Source organism: Solanum pennellii, chromosome 8, assembly GCF_001406875.1.
Source record: "Solanum pennellii chromosome 8, SPENNV200".
Lineage (NCBI taxonomy): Eukaryota > Viridiplantae > Streptophyta > Magnoliopsida > Solanales > Solanaceae > Solanum > Solanum pennellii.
The window spans coordinates 21182282-21193851 of NC_028644.1; positions in this window are offsets into that span (position 1 = coordinate 21182282).

Here is an 11570-nt window from a genome sequence, read left to right on the forward strand (position 1 = left end):
ATAATAATAATAATAATAATAATAATAATAATAATAATAATAATAATAACAACAACAACAAAACTATTACAAACAATTTTGAGTTAAGACTTGTAAAGTAATTACACCCCCAAGGATCTTGTCTAAATAGGTACAGGAGCAACTAAGACTACGACTAGACAAGATAATAAAAGACACAACTCCCACAATTTGGAAGGAATAATAGAAGCTGATGGAGAATTCTTCATATTCACCTAAAGAAACATTAGCAACCTCCATCAAGACTATATCAAAAGACATAGCAAGAGTAGTATTAGTACAAACACACGTACTGGATCATCGTCAACCCGATACCCATAACATAATATAAGAAATCAACTAGTAAGATCATGAAATAAGTCATTCACTTTTCCACTTTCTAAACACCTCACTTCCCCAGTTCTTGATCATAGCCTAACCATTCTAACACATTAATGAATCCCCTCTTTCACCCACGAGAACTCCATTAGCCGCTCACTACGTACCCTTACTCCGTGGTATTCTTACCCATCCATAGTCATATAGTACACTACAACAACTTCCTTACCATGAACCCAATCTCTTTTTGTCCAAAGTTAACCCACCTAAGCGTATTTCATCACACCTATTGCCTCTACTCCTCTTTCAATATATACAACACAGGAACAACCCTTGCCATTCTCTACCCATCACTTGAATACCTTGATCATGCACTATACCCAACAAGTACACTCAACATGAAGAAACAATCAAATATATAACCGTCTTAACATATACACTAAGTACATCATATAAAAGTCAACATCACAATATAATCACATGCATACATATGTATAAACATATACCATATTCCTAATGGTTTGGTACAATTACAATATTAGATATAACATGCTTCACAACACACATTTATCACAAGTAGTTGTTCCTCTCATGGAACCCAAACCCAAATTGTTAGTGCACTAGAACGTCGTATCCGATCCCATAGTTATGCCAGAACGTGACAATCCGATCCAAGTTGATTATGCCGGAACGTGGCAATTCGATCCAAATTAGTTATGTCGAAATGTGGAAATCCGATCCAAGTTAGTTATACCAACACCTGGAAATCTGATCCATCACACCACAATCATAAACACAAGTATACTTTCAAGTGATTCACGCCATATATTCATTCATCTATCTCATTTACATCAAGTGTGATTCAACAATGCAACATTAACATACAATCATGCATCATAATGAAATAATAACAAGAATGCATCACACAATCATAGAACCACAACTATCATCTACCAAGGGATTTCTCGTTGCGCACCTCATGCAAACTCTAATTAAACCATACACAACCCTAAGTCATTGTCTAAGGCTTCTTTCTAATGTATAAATCATAAATCAATCTGTGCACGAAGGTCAACTCATAAATCCTACCATTCAAATACATCTATTACACTATTGACTTTGATTCCTATTTTTCGGGCTTCGTGACGATGAATTTGGCCAAGAATTTGCAAGATATTGTCATCCTCATGCTAGAAATCCCCTTATCCCTCCTTCCCAAGATTATAGCATCTTTTCTAAGGTTTCCAGGGTGTTTTACGACTTATTAGGTATTTTAGGAAGATAAGGAAAATAGGATTTCTTATAATTTATGTTTTATCTCTCCTTTTCCACTCTGGCCTCGCTGCCTAAGCGGCAACTAGCCTGCCTTAGCGGGACAGTGACCCGGTTTTTCTTTCCTAGTTTACGATGGTTCGGGTCGGTACATCTATTCATAGATGTGACTAGGACGAACGCCTAAGTTACCAACACAATATGAAGCATAAAGAATAAGAAAGAAGTGAAGTGATGATGTCCTAGCCCTTAAACCATGAGGACTCATCAACCCAAGCAATCAACCACTGAGCAACCCCCATTTAGCAACATTTGGGAGAAGGGGCATTGGAACCTACAACGATATAGCCACAATATGCATTAGTACGTTGAATGTACTGAATATGGGGAAATGAATAAAATGTACACATAATAATATAGTGAACATAAACATAATATGCATGACCAAGTAAAATGTAGTAAAATCCCATAAAATAAAATCATAAATAATGGAGAAGGTCAATACATATTTAAGAATCATAAAAGAAAACATTTGAAGAGGATCATAGATCTTTCGTGGGATATATATCATCAACCAACAATATGCGAGCTATAACATGGAATTTGGTGTAAACCACACACCAAAAAGAAAAGTTCCTAATTTCCAATGTAAGGAAATTGTATATTCTTTCTTGGTAAAGTGAATCCACTAGATTAAGTCATTTAAGACAATTCTAAGGGGGAACATATTTTGAGACAAGATAATTTCCCTTAAAGACCAAGCCTCTACTAATACTCATGCCTCTATTCTAAATTCCTCTCATTGCTAAGTGAAATTCCAATGGAATATACATAGTGAAAATCATATAAAAATACTTGAAAAGACAATAGTGAATGTCTACCAATCCAATCATAATTTCATTTAAAATAACTCCTTTTAAAATTATGATTTCATAAATTGTTCGGTAAGACACTTACCTATCTAAGTATAATAAAAATTCTTTTACATATGATATACACCTTTTACGAATCATTGACACTTTAAATTAAAAGCATTCTTTATTCATAATAAATTTCATCGAACATGCATAAATCTATTATCACAATTCATAACTTCACAACCATTGTAAAAGTAGGAAGACATGGACTCATATGAAATCAATTGAGAAACATAAAATTGAAACAAATCATGCGTAATAAGATTGAATCTATATTCATTGATCATCTTGAATTGAACTCATGGAGTATAGAATGAAACCCTCAAAATTTTGTAAATATCAAATTGGAGAATTGTGTATCTTTTGGGACCCAATGGATTAAAGAAATTCATCAAATAAGTTCCCACATAACTTAGGTAATCAAAGTCCTAGCAATGGAGTAAGAAACCTTAAAGCTTGAAGAAGGCTAGAAATCCTTGAGAGCCCTTGGGAGGTATTTTGAGAAGATAATTTGACAGATTTGAATGAATGAGAGAAAAATGGAGAGCAAAAATAACTTATAGGCCTAGTTATAGGGTCAAAACAACATAGTTTAGGAGTTAAAGAGGTCTGAAATGGCCAAAACATATAAACCGTCTTGGTGGTCCGTACGTCAAGATACTGGAACCCAAAATCAAATCATTTTCTATGTATCATCAAGATGTTTATGGCTTGTGTCCCAAGTACTCCAAAATACTATAAGTCTAAAACACTTTCCATGTTACCATTCTACAACACGTAAAAACTTCTACGACCTGTTGGTCTACCCGTAGATCCACAATCAATAAATTTCACCAAGTTTGGAAATACTTTAACGGACACTTTCTACGATCCGTACTAATTTCTATGGCTCATCGTATTGAAGCATATATTATAATTAGAGACTTGTCTTTTTCCAAAAAACTCAGTTCAAGTTCTACGAGCGTCTTCTACAACCTGTAGCAGACTATAGATAGGCTCGTAGGAATGGAACTAGCACACAATTTTGCAAGTTTTCCTTTCCAATTCAACTTTCCAATTTCTAAGGTATTACAATAAATGAGTTCAATTGATTTATAATTTTTTTGTAAAGAGTGAAGAACAAAAAAATATTTAAAATATTACTATAATTGTTGTTAAAGAATAACAAAAATCTCATATCGGTGGTTAATAAGATGAGTGAACTACTTATAAGGCTTGGGCAATCCTCCTCCTTTTCAGATAGCTTTAGGGTGTGAGTTCGGCCTAAGACCTAATTTAACATGGTATCAGAGTAGGACCCGTCTCACCCGATGTTGGGACCCTCAAAATTAAAATTGTCGACACACTAGATTCAAAGCACCGGTATTGAGGTGGGGTGTTAAAGAATGACAAGAGTCTAACATCGATGGTTAATAATATGGGTGGACTCCTTATAGGCTTGACAATCCTCCTCTCTTTGAGCTAGCTTTTGGGGTGTGAGTTAGTTCTAAGATCTAATTCAACAATTGTGAAATAGAATTGATTTTGAACTTATAGTTTCTGAAGTGTAATGAGTTCATGCTAAAAATTTAGAGAAATTTAATTTTACTTATTCGAAATTATTATTTCTCTGAAAGTTATACTATACAAAAAATAATAATCATAGTTTTCAAAAATATTTTCCCCATTGTCCCTTTTACTGTACCTAATAAGGAACAGATAACTCTAGAACCAAAGGTCTCATTTTAATATTTATAAAAAATATTATCAAATAAGGTAGAGTTCATCAAGAATACTCTCAGTTCAATTACACGTACCTAGTACTTTAGATACAGTTCTAACACAATTTGTAAATATCCTTAAGATTGTTGGAAATCTTATGGAAAATATATTCTTCATGAACACTTGTATGTAATTTATCAAAGCTTGAGGCGTGTCAGAAACTATCCTTGAGGATATTTCATTCGGTATAGGTGTATCCCCGGGATTGAAAACACTCTTCTAGTATAAATCTAAAAGTTAGGAACTACGAAAGATTTAACGAGGAAGACCTAGCAAAAATGAAAAAGGACACTGAAAGATTTAACGAGGAAGACCTAGCAAAAATGAAAAAGGACACAAGGCTAACAATTGAGAACGTTCAAAACTCAACCAACTATAAGACAATATTTAAGTAGAATCAATTGTCACTTCAAACAATTAAATCAAAATCATTTAAAATTAATATGAGGAGAATAAATTGATGAGTCGGTATTAATAAATTTTAGGTATCTAATCATAATAAATATATCAAAAGACATTAACAAGATATCAAGGAAAGATTCTACACAATAATTCTTTTGAGATATTAAAATCAGTTTCTAAACACTTTTTGCATATTAAACCACTAGTCTTGGACAAAACATATAATTTTTTTTCACTCTTTTTATATATATGATAAAAAGCCTCGATGAGAAACACTAACGCCTGGCGATTCGTTTTAACATTATTCAGAAGGTAAAAGTATAAAGAAAGGCGACATAACTTTTTCTACATTAAAATTAATTAAGATATTACATATACTATCATGTAACAATCTAAAAATTCATTGATATATCATAGATTTTCACTTAAGATATTTTAAATTTATCAGTTTTAAACAACTAAAAATATAATTTAGTGCCTTAGTAATGGAAAAACAATTTATTGAAGCTTGTATAATTTTTGACTAATTATTGAATATTTTTTGCACACTTAAAAAATAATTTGTTAGCTACATTAGCAGTTTATATGAAACTTGATTCAACAGTTATCTTGTTTCTATTTACCATCATCCTAAGTTATTTTTTTAAAAAATATAAAATGAATTTTCTTTTGGTTATCTTTTTTGGAAGCTATCCGTGTGGATACCAGTAGTTTAAATAAGTAATTAAGTAAATTTTAAACTAAATATAATTTAAATCTTGTCGAAAAAAATGAGATAGAAACACCATCCATTACATTTGACATAAAAATAAAGAATAATAAAGATAAATACTAAAACCACAAAAAAGCACTCGAAACATAAACTTAAATGAAAAACAAGTATTGCAATAAACATTATATGAAGATGATAACAAATCTAAACAAACCAATAAGCTCCAACCCATGGTCACTCAAAAATCCAAAGTCGAATCTCTTAGGTAAGTTACTCGACCTCTTGATCTTCATTTTCCTTCTCACGAATCAAATCCTTAGTAAAACTAGTAGAACTCACGTTACATGATGGAACTGATCTATCATATTTTGCGGCCAATCCATGTTTATTCACATATGCTTAACAAAATAGACAAATAGTATGCCTCAATGATAATGGGATAACGTTTAATGATCCAGTTCTGTCATATTAGAAAAGTCAAAGGGGAAATTTTTTGGATAGAAAAATATTTTCGTAATGACTTGGAATTTTTCAACCTAGTCCAGATTTGGACGAAATTGAAGTTATTAAGGTGTAGGAAAATATGGTATCAATTGGGTGATTTATTTACAATTTTGATTACATGAGGGGATATGTAACTCGTTAAGGAATCCACACAACTTTACGAAATTGAATTCAGGTGAGTAGAACACCTAGAATCCACTGTTGATTGTAGACCACGAACAAGCGAAACGAATCCGAAAAGGGAATGATCAAGTTGTCTAGGGTTTCAAGCTTGTTTCTAGGTAGGTGATGGTTGTGATTGTATGATTGTTTGATATACAATTTCTTTGCTTCATTGTGATACTTGTATATGTATGCATGTTGCAATATTGATCATAGATGTTGAATGAGATATATGAATATCGATACCATGAAATCATGACTTGAATTTGTGATCTTAATGTGTTATTGTGATTTGTGATTGGGATCGGCTGCCACGTTTCACTAATGCGCCTGCAACTTTCATAAGCTTGATGAATGGATTATTCAAGCCCTTTCTTGACTCTTTTGCGATAGTTTTTATTGATGATATTTGGTGTATTTGAAAAGTGAATAAAAGCATGCTAACCATTTTCGTACTATTTTGGGTATCCTTGCAAAGCAAAAGTTATATGAAAAATTTTCCAAGTGTGAATTTTGGTTGAAGTCGGTTGTATTTTTGGGGCATGCGGTTTCAAAAGAAGGAGTAAAGGTAGATCCCCAAAAGGTTGAAGCGGTTGAGGATTGGGTACAACCTAGTTCGGTGACAGAAGTTATGAGTTTTGTGGGACTTGCTAGTTACTATCACCATTTCGTTAGGAATTCTTCTTCAATTTCTACCCACTTGACCAATATTACCGAAAGGAGGTACCTTTTGAATGGACTGAAAAATGTAAGAGATCTTCCAAAAGGTTAAGACTCTTCTGACTACCGCGCCCATTCTAGCATTACCGATTGCAGGTAAGGACTTTCTTGTTTATTTTGATGCTTCACATTCTGGATTGGGTGTTGTCTTGATGTAGGATAAGAATTTCATAGCTTATGCCTCGCGTCAATTGAAGGTGCACGAGAGAAATTATCCCACTCATGATTTGGAGTTGGCGGCGGTGATATTTGTTGTTAAGATCTGGCGACATTATTTGTATGGAATTAAGTGTTAGGTATTAACTGATCATCGTATTTTGAAACATGTATTCACCCAAAAGGATTTGAATTTGAGACAACAAAGATGGATGGAATTACTCAACGATTATGATGTGACTATTTAATACCATCCGAGTAAGGCGAATATTGTGGCGGACGCTTCGAATCGCAAAGCGATAAGTATGGGTAGTTTAGGCTCACTTGAGTGGAACCAAGAAACTTTGGACAAAGAAACTTAGATCTTAGAGTCTGTGTTCGGGTAGTTGGGCATTTTGAAAGAGGTGAGCTGTTAGCTAGAGTTGAAGCTAAATCCATGTGCATAGAGGAAATCAAGGCCAAGCAATTTGAAGATGGGGATTTAGATGAGCTTAGAACAAAGATTGCAATAGGTAAGTCTCAAGGAACCACCCTAGATGCGCAGGGTGTGCTCAACTATAAGGGTAAAATATGTGTTCCAAGAGTTGATGATTTGATTCTAAGGTTATTGGTAGAGGCTCAAGGCTTGCGCCATTCTATTAATTCGGCGTGACCAAGATGTATAGAGATATGACACAAGTGTATTGGTGGTCGGGTATAAAAAAAGACATTAAGAAGTTTGTGTCAAGTTTCAGATTGTCAACAAGTAAAGTATGAACATCAAAGGCCGGCGGGGCTACTTCAAAGGATGTTAATTTCGAAATGAATGTAGAAAAATATAGCCATGAATTTTGTGGTAGGTTTTCCCAAGACTTCGGAGAATCTTGATTCTATTTGAGTTGCTGTTTATAGGTTCATCAAGTCAACCCAATTCATTCCGGTAAGGGTGGATTAAACGTCTTAACAGTTGGCTAGGATTTATGTAAAGGAGATAGTAAGGCAGCATGGTGTGCCCCTTTCCATCACTTCCAAGTTTTTGGGGAAGTTGCATGATGAATTGGGTGCGCAACTCAATTTCAGTACACCCTTTCATCCCTAGACGGATGGACAATCAGAAAGGAGTATACAAGTGTTGGAAGGCATGTTTAGAGATTGTGTAATTGACTTTAGAGGGCATTGGGACAAGATCCTGCCCCTATGTGAGTTCTCCTATAATAAACATTATCACTCAAAGCATTGATATGACACCATTTGAGGCATTATATGGGAGGGGATGTAGATCGCCCAAAGGTTGGTTTAAGTATGGAGAGGTAAAACCTTTGGGCGTTGACTTAGTGAATGTCACTCAAGATAAGATGAGGAGCATTCAAGCTAAACTTCTATCTGCACAGAGTAGAAAAAAGAAGTACGCGGAACGTAAGGTGAGAGACATGGAATTCTATATGGGCGAGAATTTTCTTCTCAAGGTATCACCCATTAAGGGGGTGATGAGATTTGGTAAGAGGGTTAAGTTCAGGCCTCGCTATATTGGTCCCTTTGAGATTCTTGAACGTGTAGGACCGGTGGCGTATTGATTAGCGCTAGCTCTAAATTTTTCCGGTATACATCCCGTGTTTCATATGTCTATGTTTAAGAGATATCACGCGAATGATGACTATATCATTAAGTGGGCTCAATAGTGCTAGACGAGGACATCCTATATGAGGAGGAACCGATTGCTATTTGTGATCGTGATGTTTGGATGTTGAGGAACAAGGAGATTAAGTCATGAAAGTTCAATGAAAGTATCGTCCAATTGAGGAAGCTACTTGGGAGATGAGAAGGATATGCGAGACAAGTATCCACAATTGTTCATCGAATCAGGTACTAGCTCGTTCCTTTTTTAGCTTACCTTTTCTTAGTTGATCACTCAGAAACGAGTGATTGGGTAAAATTTTATCTATTGTAATGACCAAGTTTCATCATTATAGAAATGGAAATGGGGAAAAATTGGGGCCGGAAAACTTTTTCATAGTACTAGAATTTTCCCAACCTTGTCAATATTTGGAGGAATTTGGAGTCTTTATGGTGTAGGAAAATCTTGTAGCAATTAGGTAAGGTATATATGGTTTTAATTATATAATCGGTATGATAACTCGTTAAGGAATCCGTGCAACTTTGCAGAATTGAATTTGGATAAGTAGATCATCGGGAATTGATCTTGGCATTAAGGGCACTTTTAGAGCGCAGTGGGTTAAGAGAATGTTGTAACAAGGGAAAAGTGGAATTCCATTAATGAGCTCACTTCCTCGCTTAATGACGCTGCAACAGGATTCTTGGCCCTGCAGCGACACTGATACAATGGGAGGGATGGCGCTGTAGTGGTTAAGGTGGAGACGAAATTAAGGATTTTGGGATTTTGCAAGACGAGCTGACTGGTTCATTTTATGCCATTGCAGCGGGATTAGTTCCACTGCAGTGATTCCGCTACAATGGGATGGGTGCTACGTTAGCGGGATGACGAGTTTAAAATTCGTAAATAAAACCCTGAGACGACCTTATTTTGTATTTTTTGACCTTTTGAATTAAGAGACGACCCCTGGTCTATCCAACTTGTTTCTCGCCATTCTTGAAGCTAGAGGTAAGTTTTTCACTCTCCGAACTCATTTTTTAAATCAATTTTGATGTGGAAGGATTTCTTGAAGAATACTATGGTGGAATTAACCATAATTGACTAGTTGGGGTCATGAGTTTTGAACTAGGGTTCATAGTTTGTTAGTTTTCTGGGAATTTGTTTTTCTTTATTGATTTTCGTATATAAATTGTTGATTGTAGACCACGAACAAGTGTAAAAAATTCGAAAAGTGAAAGATAAAGTTGTCTAGGGTTTCAAGCTTTTTTCCAGGTAGGTTATAGTTGTGATTCGATGATTGTGTGATATACACTTGCTTTGCTTCATTATGATACTTGTATATGTATGCATGTCGCAATGTTGATCATAGATGATGAATGATATATATGAATATCGATACAATGAAATCATGACTTGAATGTTTGATATTGATGTGTTATTGTGATTTCTGATTGTGATCGAATCCCACGTTCTGACACTCTAACTTGGATTGATTGGATTGCCACATTTAAGCATGCTAACTGTGAAAGGACCAAATATGTGATGAAGCATGCGAATTGTGATATTGATTTTTATGATAATATTTAATTTTTCGATATTTATGCATGTGTTATAATGTTGTAATTGCTTGTTTGTATTACACTAGTGGGATAACCGCGTGACCTTACCAATATACGGTGGTTGTGCACTGATTCTGCATTTGCTCTTCTTTTTGTTGAGCACATGACATCTTCACGCGACTATTGACATACCTCGCATAGGAGATCGATGATCGCTTCGAGTTCAAGGGTGAGCCACATTGTTTGGGTTGCCATGGAATTTTATTTAGTCTATGTCCATCATTTTCAGATATAGACCTTGCTAGTTAGTTGATAGTTCGTTAGTAATCTCTTGTTAAATATGGATATCATTATAGCTTTGGTACATTGACTCTCAGATTCTAGGTTTATCTTCCACATTGTTAGTTAGTTATTATATTTTTATTCAGTAATGGAACCTTGCCTTTAGTTATTTAACTTGCTTCCATAACTTAAATACCTTAGTTTTAGATTTCTTGATTTAGTTGGTTCTTAGTAGTGGTTTGTAGTGTCAGTGCGAATCATGATGGTCTAGGTCGTGACAACTAATACTGCAATTGCTCTTATTTTTGTTGAGTACATGACATTTTCAAGTGACTATTGAAAACCTCGTTTAGAAGACTAGTTATTATTCGACTTTAAGGGTGAGCTGGTACTTCCAGGGTGCCTTGGATTCTCTGTCTGTCCACATTTCTGGACATTGTCTAGTTATTAGATGCTTCTTATATGGGTTAGGTTGTACCCGTTATTCCTTTTGGACTTATGGATCTTGTTAGAGTTTTGGTACATTGACTTTCAGGTTCTAGGTTAATTCTTGCGCAATGTTATTTTCGTTTTTAGATTCTTGTTGAAGCTTATGGAAACTTTGTTATTTAGTTATTTCAACCTTCTTCCGTACTTAAAGATTTATTAGTTGGATAGTAGTTATGGTTCTCCACCCGAAGGGTTAGTGTGGGTTCCATTCACGTTTGTTGGGATCGTGACAAAGTTGATATCAGAGCCTAGGTTCGTTGATATGGATGTACTGAAATGAGTCTAGTAGAGTGTCGTAGAATGGTACGAGGATGCCTGTACTTTTCTTCGAGAGGCTATAGGACTTTGGAAAATCTCTTTATTTTCTCTTGTCGTCGTTGTGTAATTACTTGATTCCACTTGGTTTCTGGCGATTCAAATTGGTACCTAACCTCCATCAGTTTTCTATCCCTAGATGGTTAACAATAGATTTAACAGTGTTCATCCCATCGTTCTCGTCAATTCTCCTGCTAAGGGCGTTGCAGCGAGAGGTTGCGGTTGAAGCAGGGGTAGAGACCATGGAAGAGTAGAGCCTATTGGGAATGAGGACTCATTGAAAACATTCCCCAAAATTAGATCCCTATTGCAAAAAATTAAGAGATAGATTAGAATGTTGATGTTGAGGACGTTGAGAATGCTGAGGAGGTCGGACAAAAGGGAGAGATACA